Here is a 15724-nt window from a genome sequence, read left to right as displayed (position 1 = left end):
CAAAAGTATACAAAGAAAGTACCCAGGGAGTAAACTCATTTCCCGAACGATTTTTTAAATTATCTTTTCACCACTAAAACGCATGAGACTTGCAGTTTTTAAAAATGTTTTCATTTTTGGTGAGACGCTGAATAAAAGAAGTTTAATCGCCGGCAAACGAAAACCTGCGATTTCCCGTAAATCCCAGACTCGGCCCGTATAGTCAAAAGTATACAAAGAAAGTACCCAGGGAGGAAACTCATTTCCCGAACGATTTTTTAAATTATTATTTCACCACTAAAGCCCATGAGACTTGTAGTTTTTAGTAATGTTTTTATTTTTGATGAGACGCTGAATAAAAGGAGCTTAATCGCCGACAAACGAAAACCCGCCATTTCCCGTAAACCCCGGACTCGGCCCGTGTAGTCGAATGTATACAAAGAAAGTACCCAGGGAGTAAACTCATTTCCCAAACGATTTTTTAAATTATTTTTTCACCACTAAAACGCATGAGACTTGCAGTTTTCAAAAATGTTTTCATTTTTGATGAGACGCTAAATAAAAGAAGTTTAATCGCCGGCAAACGAAAACCCGCGATTTCCCGTAAATCCCGGACTCGGCCCGTATAGTCAAAAGTATACAAAGAAAGTACCCTGTTAGTAAACTCATTTCCAAAACGATTTTTTAAATTATCTTTTCACCACTAAAACGCATGAGACTTGCAGTTTTCAAAAATGTTTTCATTTTTGTTGAGACGCTGAATAAAAGAAGTTTATTCGCCGGCAAACGAAAACCTGCGATTTCCCGTAAATCCCAGACTCCGCCCGTATAGTCAAAAGTATACAAAGAAAGTACCCAGGGAGGAAACTCATTTCCCGAACGATTTTTTAAATTATTTCTTTCACCACTAAAGCCCATGAGACTTGTAGTTTTAATAATGTTTTTATTTTTGATGAGACGCTTAATGAAAGAGGTTTAATCGCCGGCAAACGAAAACCCGCGATTTCCCGTAAATCCCATGCTTGGCCCGTATAATCGAATGTATACAAAGAAAGTACCCAGGGAGTAAACTCATTTCCCGAACGATTTTTTAAATTATTTTTTCACCACTAAAACGCATGAGACTTGCAGTTTTCAAAAATGTTTTCATTTTTGTTGAGACGCTGAATAAAAGAAGTTTAATCGCCGGCAAACGAAAACCTACGATTTCCCGTAAATCCCAGACTCGGCCCGTATAGCCAAAAGTATACAAAGAAAGTACCCAGGGAGGAAACTCATTTCCCGAACGATTTTTTAAATTATTATTTCACCACTAAAGCCCATGAGACTTGTAGTTTTTAATAATGTTTTTATTTTTGATAAGACGCTGAATAAAAGGAGTTTAATCGCCGGCAAACGAAAACCCGCCATTTCCCGTAAATCCCAGGCTTGGCCCCTATAGTCGAATGTATACAAAGAAAGTACCCAGGGAGTAAACTCATTTCCCGAACGATTTTTTAAATTATTTTTCACCACTAAAACGCATAAGACTTGTAGTTTTCAAAAATATTTTCATTTTTGATGAGACGCTGAATAAAAGAAGTTTAATCGCCAGCAAACGAAAACTCGCGATTTCCCGTAAATCCCGGGCTTGGCCCGTATAGTCAAAAGTATACAAAGAAAGTACCCAGGGAGTAAACCCATTTCCCGAACGATTTTTTAAATTATCTTTTCACCACTAAAACGCATGAGACTTGCAGTTTTCAAAAATGTTTTCATTTTTGGTGAGACGCTGAATAAAAGAAGTTTAATCGCCGGCAAACGAAAACCTGCGATTTCCCGTAAATCCCAGACTCGGCCCGTATAGTCAAAAGTATACAACGAAAGTACCCAGGCAGGAAACTCATTTCCCGAACGATTTTTTAAATTATTATTTCACCACTAAAGCCCATGAGACTTGTAGTTTTTAGTAATGTTTTTATTTTTGATGAGACGCTGAATAAAAGGAACTTAATCGCCGACAAACGAAAACCCGCCATTTCCCGTAAACCCCGGTCTTGGCCCGTATAGTCGAATGTATACAAAGAAAGTACCCTGTGAGTAAACTCATTTCCCGAACGATTTTTTAAATTATTTTTCACCACTAAAACGCATAAGATTTGTAGTTTTCAAAAATATTTTCATTTTTGATGAGACGCTGAATAAAAGAAGTTTAATCGCCAGCAAACGAAAACTCGCGATTTCCCGTAAATCCCGGGCTTGGCCCGTATAGTCAAAAGTATACAAAGAAAGTACCCAGGGAGTAAACCCATTTCCCCAACGATTTTTTAAATTATCTTTTCACCACTAAAACGCATGAGACTTTCAGTTTTCAAAAATGTTTTCATTTTTGGTGAGACGCTGAATAAAAGAAGTTTAATCGCCGGCAAACGAAAACCTGCGATTTCCCGTAAATCCCAGACTCGGCCCGTATAGTCAATAGTATACAAAGAAAGTACCCAGGGAGGAAACTCATTTCCCGAACGATTTTTTAAATTATTATTTCACCACTAAAGCCCATGAGACTTGTAGTTTTTAGTAATGTTTTTATTTTTGATGAGACGCTGAATAAAAGGAGCTTAATCGCCGACAAACGAAAACCCGCCATTTCCCGTAAACCCCGGACTCGGCCCGTGTAGTCGAATGTATACAAAGAAAGTACCCAGGGAGTAAACTCATTTCCCAAACGATTTTTTGAATTATTTTTTCACCACTAAAACGCATGAGACTTGCAGTTTTCAAAAATGTTTTTATTTTTGTTGAGACGCTGAATAAAAGAAGTTTAATCGCCGGCAAACGAAAACCTGCGATTTCCCGTAAATCCCAGACTCGGCCCGTATAGTCAAAAGTATACAAAGAAAGTACCCAGGGAGGAAACTCATTTCCCGAACGATTTTTTAAATTATTATTTCACCACTAAAGCCCATGAGACTTGTAGTTTTTAATAATGTTTTTATTTTTGATGAGACGCTAAATAAAAGGAGTTTAATCGCCGGCAAACGAAAACCCGCCATTTCCCGTAAACCCCGGACTCGGCCCGTATAGTCAAAAGTATACAAAGAAAGTACCCAGAGAGTAAACTCAATTCCCGAACGATTTTTTAAATTATTTTTTCACCACTAAAACGCATGAGATTGTAGTTTTCAGAAATGTTTTCATTTTTGATGAGACGCTTAATGAAAGTGGTTTAATCGCCGGCAAACGAAAACCCGCGATTTCCCGTAAATCCCGGGCTTGGCCCGTATAGTCGAATGTATACAAAGAAAGTACCCTGTGAGTAAACTCATTTCCAAAAAGATTTTTTAAATTATCTTTTCACCACTAAAACGCATGAGACTTGTAGTTTTCAAAAATGTTTTCATTTTTGATGAGACGCTTAATAAAAGAGGTTTAATCGCCGGCAAACGAAAACCTGCGATTTCCGTAAATCCCATGCTTGGCCCGTATAATCGAATGTATACAAAGAAAGTACCCAGGGAGTAAACTCATTTCCCGAACGATTTTTTAAATTATTTTTTCACCACTAAAACGCATGAGACTTGCAGTTTTCAAAAATGTTTTCATTTTTGTTGAGACGCTGAATAAAAGAAGTTTAATCGCCGGCAAACGAAAACCTACGATTTCCCGTAAATCCCAGACTCGGCCCGTATAGCCAAAAGTATACAAAGAAAGTACCCAGGGAGGAAACTTATTTCCCGAACGATTTTTTAAATTATTATTTCACCACTAAAGCCCATGAGACTTGTAGTTTTTAATAATGTTTTTATTTTTGATGAGACGCTGAATAAAAGGAGTTTAATCGCCGACAAACGAAAACCCGCCATTTCCCGTAAATCCCAGGCTTGGCCCGTATAGTCGAATGTATACAAAGAAAGTACCCAGGGAGTAAACTCATTTCCCGAACGATTTTTTAAATTATTATTTCACCACTAAAGCCCATGGGACTTTTTAATAATGTTTTTAATAATGTAGTAGTTTTTAATAATGTTTTTATTTTTGATGAGACGCCGAATAAAAGGAGCTTAATCGCCGACAAACGAAAACCCGCCATTTCCCGTAAACCCCGGACTCGGCCCGTGTAGTCGAATGTATACAAAGAAAGTACCCAGGGAGTAAAATCATTTCCCAAACGATTTTTTAAATTATTTTTTCACCACTAAAACGCATGAGACTTGCAGTTTTCAAAAATGTTTTTATTTTTGTTGAGACGCTGAATAAAAGAGGTTTAATCGCCGGCAAACGAAAACCTGCGATTTCCCGTAAATCCCAGACTCGGCCCGTATAGTCAAAAGTATACAAAGAAAGTACCCAGGGAGGAAACTCATTTCCCGAACGATTTTTTAAATTATTTTTTAACCACTAAAACGCATGAGATTGTAGTTTTCAGAAATGTTTTCATTTTTGATGAGACGCTTAATGAAAGTGGTTTAATCGCCGGCAAACAAAAACCCGCGATTTCCCGTAAATCCCGGGCTTGGCCCGTATAGTCGAATGTATACAAAGAAAGTACCCTGTGAGTAAAGTCATTTCCAAAAAGATTTTTTAAATTATCTTTTCACCACTAAAACGCATGAGACTTGTAGTTTTCAAAAATGTTTTCATTTTTGATGAGACGCTTAATGAAAGAGGTTTAATCGCCGGCAAACGAAAACCCGCGATTTCCCGTAAATCCCATGCTTGGGCCGTATAATCGAATGTATACAAAGAAAGTACCCAGGGAGTAAAACTCATTTCCCGAACGATTTTTTAAATTATTTTTTCACCACTAAAACGCATGAGACTTGCAGTTTTCAAAAATGTTTTCTTTTTTGTTGAGACGCTGAATAAAAGAAGTTTAATCGCCGGCAAACGAAAACCTACGATTTCCCGTAAATCCCAGACTCGGCCCGTATAGCCAAAAGTATACAAAGAAAGTACCCAGGGAGGAAACTTATTTCCCGAACGATTTTTTAAATTATTATTTCACCACTAAAGCCCATGAGACTTGTAGTTTTTAATAATGTTTTTATTTTTGATGAAACGCTGAATAAAAGGAGCTTAATCGCCGACAAACGAAGACCCGCCATTTCCCGTAAACCCCGGACTCGGCCCGTGTAGTCGAATGTATACAAAGAAAGTACCCAGGGAGTAAAATCATTTCCCAAACGATTTTTTAAATTATTTTTTCACCACTAAAACGCATGAGACTTGCAGTTTTCAAAAATGTTTTTATTTTTGTTGAGACGCTGAATAAAAGAAGTTTAATCGCCGGCAAACGAAAACCTGCGATTTCCCGTAAATCCCAGACTCGGCCCGTATAGTCAAAAGTATACAAAGAAAGTACCCAGGGAGGAAACTCATTTCCCGAACGATTTTTAAATTATTATTTCACCACTAAAGCCCATGAGACTTGTAGTTTTCAAAAATGTTTTCATTTTTGATTAGACGCTGAATAAAAGAAGTTTAATCGCCGGCAAACGAAAACCTGCGATTTCCCGTAAATCCCAGACTCGGCCCGTATAGTCAAAAGTATACAAAGAAAGTACCCAGGGAGGAAACTCATTTCCTGAACGATTTTTGAAATTATTATTTCACCACTAAAGCCCATGAGACTTGTAGTTTTTAATAATGTTTTTATTTTTGATGAGACGCTGAATAAAAGGGGTTTAATCGCCGACAAACGAAAACCCGCCATTTCACGTAAACCCCGGACTCGGCCCGTGTAGTCGAATGTATACAAAGAAAGTACCCAGGGAGTAAACTCATTTCCCGAACGATTTTTTAAATTATTTTTTCACCACTAAAACGCATGAGACTTGCAGTTTTCAAAAATGTTTTTATTTTTGTTGAGACGCTGAATAAAAGAAGTTTAATCGCCGGCAAACGAAAACCTGCGATTTCCCGTAAATCCCAGACTCGGCCCGTATAGTCAAAAGTATACAAAGAAAGTAACCAGGGAGGAAACTCATTTCCCGAACGATTTTTTAAATTATTATTTCACCACTAAAGCCCATGAGACTTGTAGTTTTTAATAATGTTTGTATTTTTGATGAGACGTTGAATAAAAGGAGTTTAATCGCCGGCAAACGAAAACCCGCCATTTCCCGTAAACCCCGGACTCGGCCCGTATAGTCAAAAGTATACAAAGAAAGTACCCAGAGAGTAAACTCAATTCCCGAACGATTTTTTAAATTATTTTTTCACCACTAAAACGCATGAGATTGTAGTTTTCAGAAATGTTTTCATTTTTGATGAGACGCTTAATGAAAGTGGTTTAATCGCCGGCAAACGAAAACCCGCGATTTCCCGTAAATCCCGGGCTTGGCCTGTATAGTCGAATGTATACAAAGAAAGTACCCTGTGAGTAAACTCATTTCCAAAAAGATTTTTTAAATTATCTTTTCACCACTAAAACGCAAGAGACTTGTAGTTTTTAGTAATGTTTTTATTTTTGATGAGACGCTGAATAAAAGGAGTTTAATCGCCGGCAAACGAAAACCCGCCATTTCCCGTAAATCCCAGGCTTGGCCCGTATAGTCAAATGTATACAAAGAAAGTACCCAGGGAGTAAACTCATTTCCCGAACGATTTTTTAAATTATTTTTCACCACTAAAACGCATAAGACTTGTAGTTTTCAAAAATATTTCATTTTTGATGAGACGCTGAATAAAAGAAGTTTAATCGCCGGCAAACGAAAACCTGCGATTTCCCGTAAATCCCAGACTCGGCCCGTATAGTCGAAAGTATACAGAGAAAGTACCCAGGGAGTAAACTCATTTCCCGAACGATTTTTTAAATTATTTTACACCACTAAAACGCATAAGACTTGTAGTTTTCAAAAATGTTTTCATTTTTGATGAGACGCTGAATAAAAGTAGTTTAATCGCCGGCAAACGAAAACCTGCGATTTCCCGTAAATCCCAGACTCGGCCCGTATAGTCAAAAGTATACAAAGAAAGTACCCAGGGAGGAAACTCATTTCCTGAACGATTTTTTAAATTATTATTTCACCACTAAAGCCCATGAGACTTGTAGTTTTTAATAATGTTTTTATTTTTGATGAGACGCTGAATAAAAGGAGTTTAATCGCCGACAAACGAAAACCCGCCATTTCCCGTAAACCCCGGACTCGGCCCGTGTAGTCGAATGTATACAAAGAAAGTACCCAGGGAGTAAACTCATTTCCCGAACGATTTTTTAAATTATTTTTTCACCACTAAAACGCATGAGACTTGCAGTTTTCAAAAATGTTTTTATTTTTGTTGAGACGCTGAATAAAAGAAGTTTAATCGCCGGTAAACGAAAACCTGCGATTTCCCGTAAATCCCAGACTCGGCCCGTATAGTCAAAAGTATACAAAGAAAGTACCCAGGGAGGAAACTCATTTCCCGAACGATTTTTTAAATTATTATTTCACCACTAAAGCCCATGAGACTTGTAGTTTTTAATAATGTTTTTATTTTTGATGAGACGCTGAATAAAAGGAGTTTAATCGCCGGCAAACGAAAACCCGCCATTTCCCGTAAACCCCGGACTCGGCCCGTATAGTCAAAAGTATACAAAGAAAGTACCCAGAGAGTAAACTCAATTCCCGAACGATTTTTTAAATTATTTTTTCACCACTAAAACGCATGAGATTGTAGTTTTCAGAAATGTTTTCATTTTTGATGAGACGCTTAATGAAAGTGGTTTAATCGCCGGCAAACGAAAACCCGCGATTTCCCGTAAATCCCGGGCTTGGCCTGTATAGTCGAATGTATACAAAGAAAGTACCCTGTGAGTAAACTCATTTCCAAAAAGATTTTTTAAATTATCTTTTCACCACTAAAACGCAAGAGACTTGTAGTTTATAATAATGTTTTTATTTTTGATGAGACGCTGAATAAAAGGAGTTTAATCACCGACAAACGAAAACCCGCCATTTCCCGTAAACCCCGGACTCGGCCCGTGTAGTCGAATGTATACAAAGAAAGTACCCAGGGAGTAAACTCATTTCCCGAACGATTTTTTAAATTATTTTTTCACCACTAAAACGCATGAGACTGGCAGTTTTCAAAAATGTTTTCATCTTTGTTGAGACGCTGAATAAAAGAAGTTTAATCGCCGGCAAACGAAAACCTGCGATTTGCCGTAAATCCCAGACTCGGCCCGTATAGTCAAAAGTATACAAAGAAAGTACCCAGGGAGGAAACTCATTTCCCGAACGATTTTTTAAATTATTATTTCACCACTAAAGCCCATGAGACTTGTAGTTTTTAATAATGTTTTTATTTTTGATGAAACGCTGAATAAAAGGAGTTTAATCGCCGGCAAACGAAAACCCGCCATTTCCCGTAAACCCCGGACTCGGCCCGTATAGTCAAAAGTATACAAAGAAAGTACCCAGAGAGTAAACTCAATTCCCGAACGATTTTTTAAATTATTTTTTCACCACTAAAACGCATGAGATTGTAGTTTTCAGAAATGTTTTCATTTTTGATGAGACGCTTAATGAAAGTGGTTTAATCGCCGGCAAACGATAACCCGCGATTTCCCGTAAATCCCGGGCTTGGCCCGTATAGTCAAAAGTATACAAAGAAAGTACCCAGAGAGTAAACTCAATTCCCGAACGATTTTTTAAATTATTTTTTCACCACTAAAACGCATGAGATTGTAGTTTTCAGAAATGTTTTCATTTTTGATGAGACGCTTAATGAAAGTGGTTTAATCGCCGGCAAACGAAAACCCGCGATTTCCCGTAAATCCCGGGCTTGGCCTGTATAGTCGAATGTATACAAAGAAAGTACCCTGTGAGTAAACTCATTTCCAAAAAGATTTTTTAAATTATCTTTTCACCACTAAAACGCAAGAGACTTGTAGTTTTTAATAATGTTTTTATTTTTGATAAGACGCTGAATAAAAGGAGTTTAATCACCGACAAACGAAAACCCGCCATTTCCCGTAAACCCCGGACACGGCCCGTGTAGTCGAATGTATACAAAGAAAGTACCCAGGGAGTAAACTCATTTCCACAACGATTTTTTAAATTATTTTTTCACCACTAAAACGCATGAGACTTGCAGTTTTCAAAAATGTTTTCATCTTTGTTGAGACGCTGAATAAAAGAAGTTTAATCGCCGGCAAACGAAAACCTGCGTTTTGCCGTAAATCCCAGACTCGGCCCGTATAGTCAAAAGTATACAAAGAAAGTACCCAGGGAGTAAACTCAATTCCCGAACGATTTTTTAAATTATTTTTTCACCACTAAAACGCATGAGATTGTAGTTTTCAGAAATGTTTTCATTTTTGATGAGACGCTTAATGAAAGTGGTTTAATCGCCGGCAAACGATAACCCGCGATTTCCCGTAAATCCCGGGCTTGGCCCGTATAGTCGAATGTATACAAAGAAAGTACCCTGTGAGTAAACTCATTTCCAAAAAGATTTTTTAAATTATCTTTTCACCACTAAAACGCATAAGACTTGTAGTTTTCTAAAATGTTTTCATTTTTGATGAGACACTGAATAAAAGAAGTTTAATCGCCGGCAAACGAAAACCTGCGATTTCCCGTAAATCCCAGACTCGGCCCGTATAGTCAAAAGTATACAAAGAAAGTTACCAGGGAGGAAACTCATTTCCCGAACGATTTTTTAAATTATTATTTCACCACTAAAGCCCATGAGACTTGTAGTTTTTATTAATGTTTTTATTTTTGATGAGACGCTGAATAAAAGGAGTTTAATCGCCGGCAAACGAAAACCCGCCATTTCCCGTAAACCCCGGACTCGGCCCGTATAGTGAAAAGTATACAAAGAACGTACCCAGGGAGTAAACTCATTTCCCGAACGATTTTTTAATTTTTTTTTTCACCACTAAAACGCATGAGACTTGTAGTTTTCAAAAATGTTTTCAGTTTTGATGAGACGCTGAATAAAAGAAGTTTAATCGCCGGCAAACGAAAACCCGCGATTTCCCGTAAATCCCGGGCTTAGCCCGTATAGTCGAATGTATACAAAGAAAGTACCCTGTGGGTAAACTCATTTCCAAAAGGATTTTTTAAATTATCTTTTCACCACTAAAACGCATGAGACTTGTAGTTTTCTAAAATGTTTTCATTTTTGATGAGACACTGAATAAAAGAAGTTTAATCGCCGGCAAACGAAAACCCGCCATTTACCGTAAATCCCGGGCTTGGCCCGTGTAGTCGAATGTATACAAAGAAAGTACCCAGGGAGTAAACTCATTTCCCGAACGATTTTTTAATTTTTTTTTTCACCACTAAAACGCATGAGACTTGTAGTTTTCAAAAATGTTTTCATTTTTGATGAGACGCTGAATAAAAGAAGTTTAATCGCCGGCAAACGAAAACCTGCGATTTCCCGTAAATACTGGACTCGGCCGTATAGTCAAAAGCATACAAAGAAAGTACCCAGGGTGTAAACTCATTTTCCGAACGATTTTTTAAATTATTATTTCACCAATAAAGCCCATGAGACTTGCAGTTTTCAAAAATGTTTTCATTTTTGTTGAGACGCTGAATAAAAGAAGTTTAATCGCCGGCAAACGAAAACCTGCGATTTCCCGTAAATCCCAGACTCGGCCCGTATAGTCAAAAGTATACAAAGAAAGTACCCAGAGAGGAAACTCATTTCCCGAACGATTTTTTAAATTATTATTTCACCACTAAAGCCCATGAGACTTGTAGTTTTTAGTAATGTTTTTATTTTTGATGAGACGCTGAATAAAAGGAGTTTAATCGTCGGTAAACGAAAACCCGCCATTTCCCGTAAACCCCGGACTCGGCCCGTATAGTCAAAAGTATACAAAGAAAGTACCCAGAGAGTAAACTCAATTCCCGAACGATTTTTTAAATTATTTTTTCACCACTAAAACGCATGAGATTGTAGTTTTCAGAAATGTTTTCATTTTTTATGAGACGCTTAATGAAAGTGGTTTAATCGCCGGCAAACGATAACCCGCGATTTTCCGTAAATTCCGGGCTTGGCCCGTATAGTCGAATGTATACAAAGAAAGTACCCTGTGAGTAAACTCATTTCCAAAAAGATTTTTTAAATTATTTTTTCACCACTAAAACGCATGAGATTGTAGTTTTCAGAAATGTTTTCATTTTTGATGAGACGCTTAATGAAAGTGGTTTAATCGCCGGCAAACGATAACCCGCGATTTCCCGTAAATCCCGGGCTTGGCCCGTATAGTCGAATGTATACAAAGAAAGTACCCTGTGAGTAAACTCATTTCCAAAAAGATTTTTTAAATTATCTTTTCACCACTAAAACGCATAAGACTTGTAGTTTTCTAAAATGTTTTCATTTTTGATGAGACACTGAATAAAAGAAGTTTAATCGCCGGCAAACGAAAACCTGCGATTTCCCGTAAATCCCAGACTCGGCCCGTATAGTCAAAAGTATACAAAGAAAGTTACCAGGGAGGAAACTCATTTCCCGAACGATTTTTTAAATTATTATTTCACCACTAAAGCCCATGAGACTTGTAGTTTTTATTAATGTTTTTATTTTTGATGAGACGCTGAATAAAAGGAGTTTAATCGCCGGCAAACGAAAACCCGCCATTTCCCGTAAACCCCGGACTCGGCCCGTATAGTGAAAAGTATACAAAGAACGTACCCAGGGAGTAAACTCATTTCCCGAACGATTTTTTAATTTTTTTTTTCACCACTAAAACGCATGAGACTTGTAGTTTTCAAAAATGTTTTCAGTTTTGATGAGACGCTGAATAAAAGAAGTTTAATCGCCGGCAAACGAAAACCCGCGATTTCCCGTAAATCCCGGGCTTAGCCCGTATAGTCGAATGTATACAAAGAAAGTACCCTGTGGGTAAACTCATTTCCAAAAGGATTTTTTAAATTATCTTTTCACCACTAAAACGCATGAGACTTGTAGTTTTCTAAAATGTTTTCATTTTTGATGAGACACTGAATAAAAGAAGTTTAATCGCCGGCAAACGAAAACCCGCCATTTACCGTAAATCCCGGGCTTGGCCCGTGTAGTCGAATGTATACAAAGAAAGTACCCAGGGAGTAAACTCATTTCCCGAACGATTTTTTAATTTTTTTTTTCACCACTAAAACGCATGAGACTTGTAGTTTTCAAAAATGTTTTCATTTTTGATGAGACGCTGAATAAAAGAAGTTTAATCGCCGGCAAACGAAAACCTGCGATTTCCCGTAAATACTGGACTCGGCCGTATAGTCAAAAGCATACAAAGAAAGTACCCAGGGTGTAAACTCATTTTCCGAACGATTTTTTAAATTATTATTTCACCAATAAAGCCCATGAGACTTGCAGTTTTCAAAAATGTTTTCATTTTTGTTGAGACGCTGAATAAAAGAAGTTTAATCGCCGGCAAACGAAAACCTGCGATTTCCCGTAAATCCCAGACTCGGCCCGTATAGTCAAAAGTATACAAAGAAAGTACCCAGAGAGGAAACTCATTTCCCGAACGATTTTTTAAATTATTATTTCACCACTAAAGCCCATGAGACTTGTAGTTTTTAGTAATGTTTTTATTTTTGATGAGACGCTGAATAAAAGGAGTTTAATCGTCGGTAAACGAAAACCCGCCATTTCCCGTAAACCCCGGACTCGGCCCGTATAGTCAAAAGTATACAAAGAAAGTACCCAGAGAGTAAACTCAATTCCCGAACGATTTTTTAAATTATTTTTTCACCACTAAAACGCATGAGATTGTAGTTTTCAGAAATGTTTTCATTTTTTATGAGACGCTTAATGAAAGTGGTTTAATCGCCGGCAAACGATAACCCGCGATTTTCCGTAAATTCCGGGCTTGGCCCGTATAGTCGAATGTATACAAAGAAAGTACCCTGTGAGTAAACTCATTTCCAAAAAGATTTTTTAAATTATCTTTTCACCACTAAAACGCATGAGACTTGTAGTTTTCAGAAATGTTTTCATTTTTGCGAAGCAATTGAGCTTTGCGAGCGAAGCGGGCGAAGCGAAATTGTGGAGCACGTTTGCTACACGCGAGCTATACCAAGAGAATTATTGAGATTCCCAAAATTTCGATAGAAAAAAAATCATATAAAATCAGCGTAAAGAAATAGGACTGATATTTTTGCACATAAAGCTAGGGTATTTTTTTTTCTAATAAAACAAATAAGTTTGGACCAAGGGGTTAAAGTATAAGTTTAGTAAAAAATGCAATAAGTACGGCTCGTACCCCCCCACCCCCGGATTTTGACCCCCCCCGTCTTTTGGTCCGGATTATACGTCCGCCGAACTTGAACACACAAAGAGGAATATGCCGTGAACAAGAAACGGTAGTCGGCATTTTAGACACGTATATTTTACAGACCCAAAATATGCCTTATTTCTTTGTATTATAGCTAATTATGGTATAAATAATTAATTAATTACTTTGCAATTTTGCTTCTAATACTATTATAGTTGTATTTTAATGAAACATAATAGTATTAAAACGGTTTTCTTCTTTTGAAAAAATTTATTGCTAGTCCTGTTTCTAATCGACTTTACTTGTGTATTTTAAGCTTTTTTGTTGCTGTGCTTTTTCTGGAGATTTTAGTTGGATTGGAAAGCTCCTGTGTAAGGTACCCTTTTCTAAAGAAAAATTGAAGTAATTTGTACAATTAAAACGCGCCGAGCTGTGTTTTATTTTATTGTTTCTAAGAGGATGTAAGAATACAATATTATCAATTTTAATTGGTTTTATCCAAATCAAGGTAAGGCTTAATCACACGAAAGGTAGCTAGCTAGAGCTCAGTTTTGTATAAAAGAATTGAAAGTAATTTGTAGAATACATATGGAGAAGCTGTATTACTACCTAACTGATAGCCAGATATAGGAAAACCTGTAGCTAGGGCGCAGACAAAACAAATAGCTCTGGGTGCTAGAGTGAGCTGACCAACCGTTTTTTATTATTTTTATTTATTATATAAGTAACCTGTTTCAGTAATTAAAAAAAAATCCACTTTTGCTATCAAACCAACAGCAATGTAATTGTCAATAGGAATTAGTTTTCCGTACACCCTCCCTGAGAACAAGGTTTAAAACGACATTAAAACATTAAAACTGTCATTAAACAGAACTTCAAGGATGCCCAAGCCGCACCACGTCCTCTAAACGGCGTGGGCATCTTCGAAACTGCTTGTAATTTTAGAACAAGGGTGCGGATAAGCTGCATATGCCGTATAACGTGCAGGCGTTTTTGGGTAAGTTTAGCGTTTTGCAAAAAAATTGAAGTATTCACCCGAAAAAACCTGCATAGACCATAAAGTAAACTATGTGGTAGTAAAGTTCTTAAAAGAACTGTTTTTGATGGTTTTTGATAAAATTTACTTGATAAATAACTTTTAATTTTTATTAACTTCTTTCTCTTAAAGCATCTTTTTCCAATTATCGTCCACAAGGTATGTTACAAGGAAGTGAATTTTGAAAATGCTCCAGGCAAGTTCGGGAAAGTGCGGGCGGTTTTGGAAGACAATCACTAATTTAATTGGAAAAGTTGCCCGAACTCGCCCTTATAAATGTGGCTGTTTGCAGCTTATTGACACCCTCTTATTTTAGAATATTCTCAGGAATAATAGACCAAGAGAAATTACATCACAGTTTTTTGTCCACCGCCCACGTGTGTTTGAGAACAACCCACATAACAAAGTTCATTATTTTTTAAATTATTTGTGTAAAAATTACTATTTCATTCACGATAAACCATTTGTCAGTCATTTTATTCGCCCAACAAAGAATCCTATCCAAGGTGCTTTTCTATTAGTGCTGAATTTAATAATTGACATGTTTCAGCATAGTTTTTAAAAGGGTCTGATTGCAAAATATGATTGCCAAAGTTCAGCACTTGTAATATTTGTGTACTCAGCTTCTAAAACACACACAAGAGACATTATAATTTCCTCTGGGTGATTACATTAATGTTGGTTGAAAAAAAACCGAATGATGAGAAGCATATGTTTTTAAATGGGTCTAGGACAATAAACTTATTTAATTTCCCTTGGCCTTGCATCAATCAAATTCTGAAAAAATAAACACTTCTAAAATTATTTTGTCAGATTTGGAAACTGTTGGTATGGTTGGAACTTTGCGTATAAAATTAGTAAAGTTGCCAAATTGTTTAGTTTTTTTCTTTTATACTTTTCCGAATTAGCCTTAATTATTTATAAGATGAAAAACAGTGCTTTCAATTCCATTGACTTGGCCATCCCTTAAAGGCACTGGAAGCTTCACTATATGAAAATGTTTTCTTTTTCTTTTAGATTGTGTACAATGGGAGTGAGTGATGTAATCTTCTAATGCGTGTGGTGAAAAGAAGGCGAATCCGTTATTGTTTTTCTGCCCAAATTTGAAGCTATTTAATAAATCTTGATAAAGTTAAAAAACTGTTTTGATTTGTTTGTTTTTGTTTTAATTGTTTCCCGTGAGTTTTCGAAATTCGTTCCAGCAGATTCTGTGGCTTCTACTGCCGGTATTTTTACGTGAAAAAAATACTGTGTTGTGAGGTCATTTACAAAATCGTTAACGTTAGGACCAACTTCTGCGGGTAGTACAACTCGATGTATCACATATCTTTCGGAATACTGCTAAAAGTGTAATTTTGTATTGCGCTCTTTACTTTTACCATTCTGTGGGAAAAGGCGGTACAAAATTTTAACACGCGTTATTCGTTTTTGTTAGTTTCGCGTAATCTAATTTTCTCGCACATTTTGAAAAGAATATCCCACGCACATCAAATACTCGCGCA

General features: G+C 36.9%; 1 long non-coding RNA gene across 1 annotated transcript; it reads left to right on the top strand.

The window, feature by feature from the left end:
- The first annotated feature begins 13147 nt into the window (after nt 1-13147).
- On the top strand, nt 13148-15371 carry LOC130649153 (uncharacterized). Its single transcript, XR_008983009.1, has 2 exons — nt 13148-13694; nt 15240-15371. It is a non-coding gene; the product is annotated as an uncharacterized LOC130649153 (long non-coding RNA).
- The last annotated feature ends 353 nt before the right edge of the window (nt 15372-15724 follow it).

This window comes from Hydractinia symbiolongicarpus, chromosome 7, assembly GCF_029227915.1.
Source record: "Hydractinia symbiolongicarpus strain clone_291-10 chromosome 7, HSymV2.1, whole genome shotgun sequence".
Taxonomy (NCBI): domain Eukaryota; kingdom Metazoa; phylum Cnidaria; class Hydrozoa; order Anthoathecata; family Hydractiniidae; genus Hydractinia; species Hydractinia symbiolongicarpus.
Note: the sequence above shows the minus strand (reverse complement) of the source record. Positions and strands in the feature narration are given on the sequence as shown.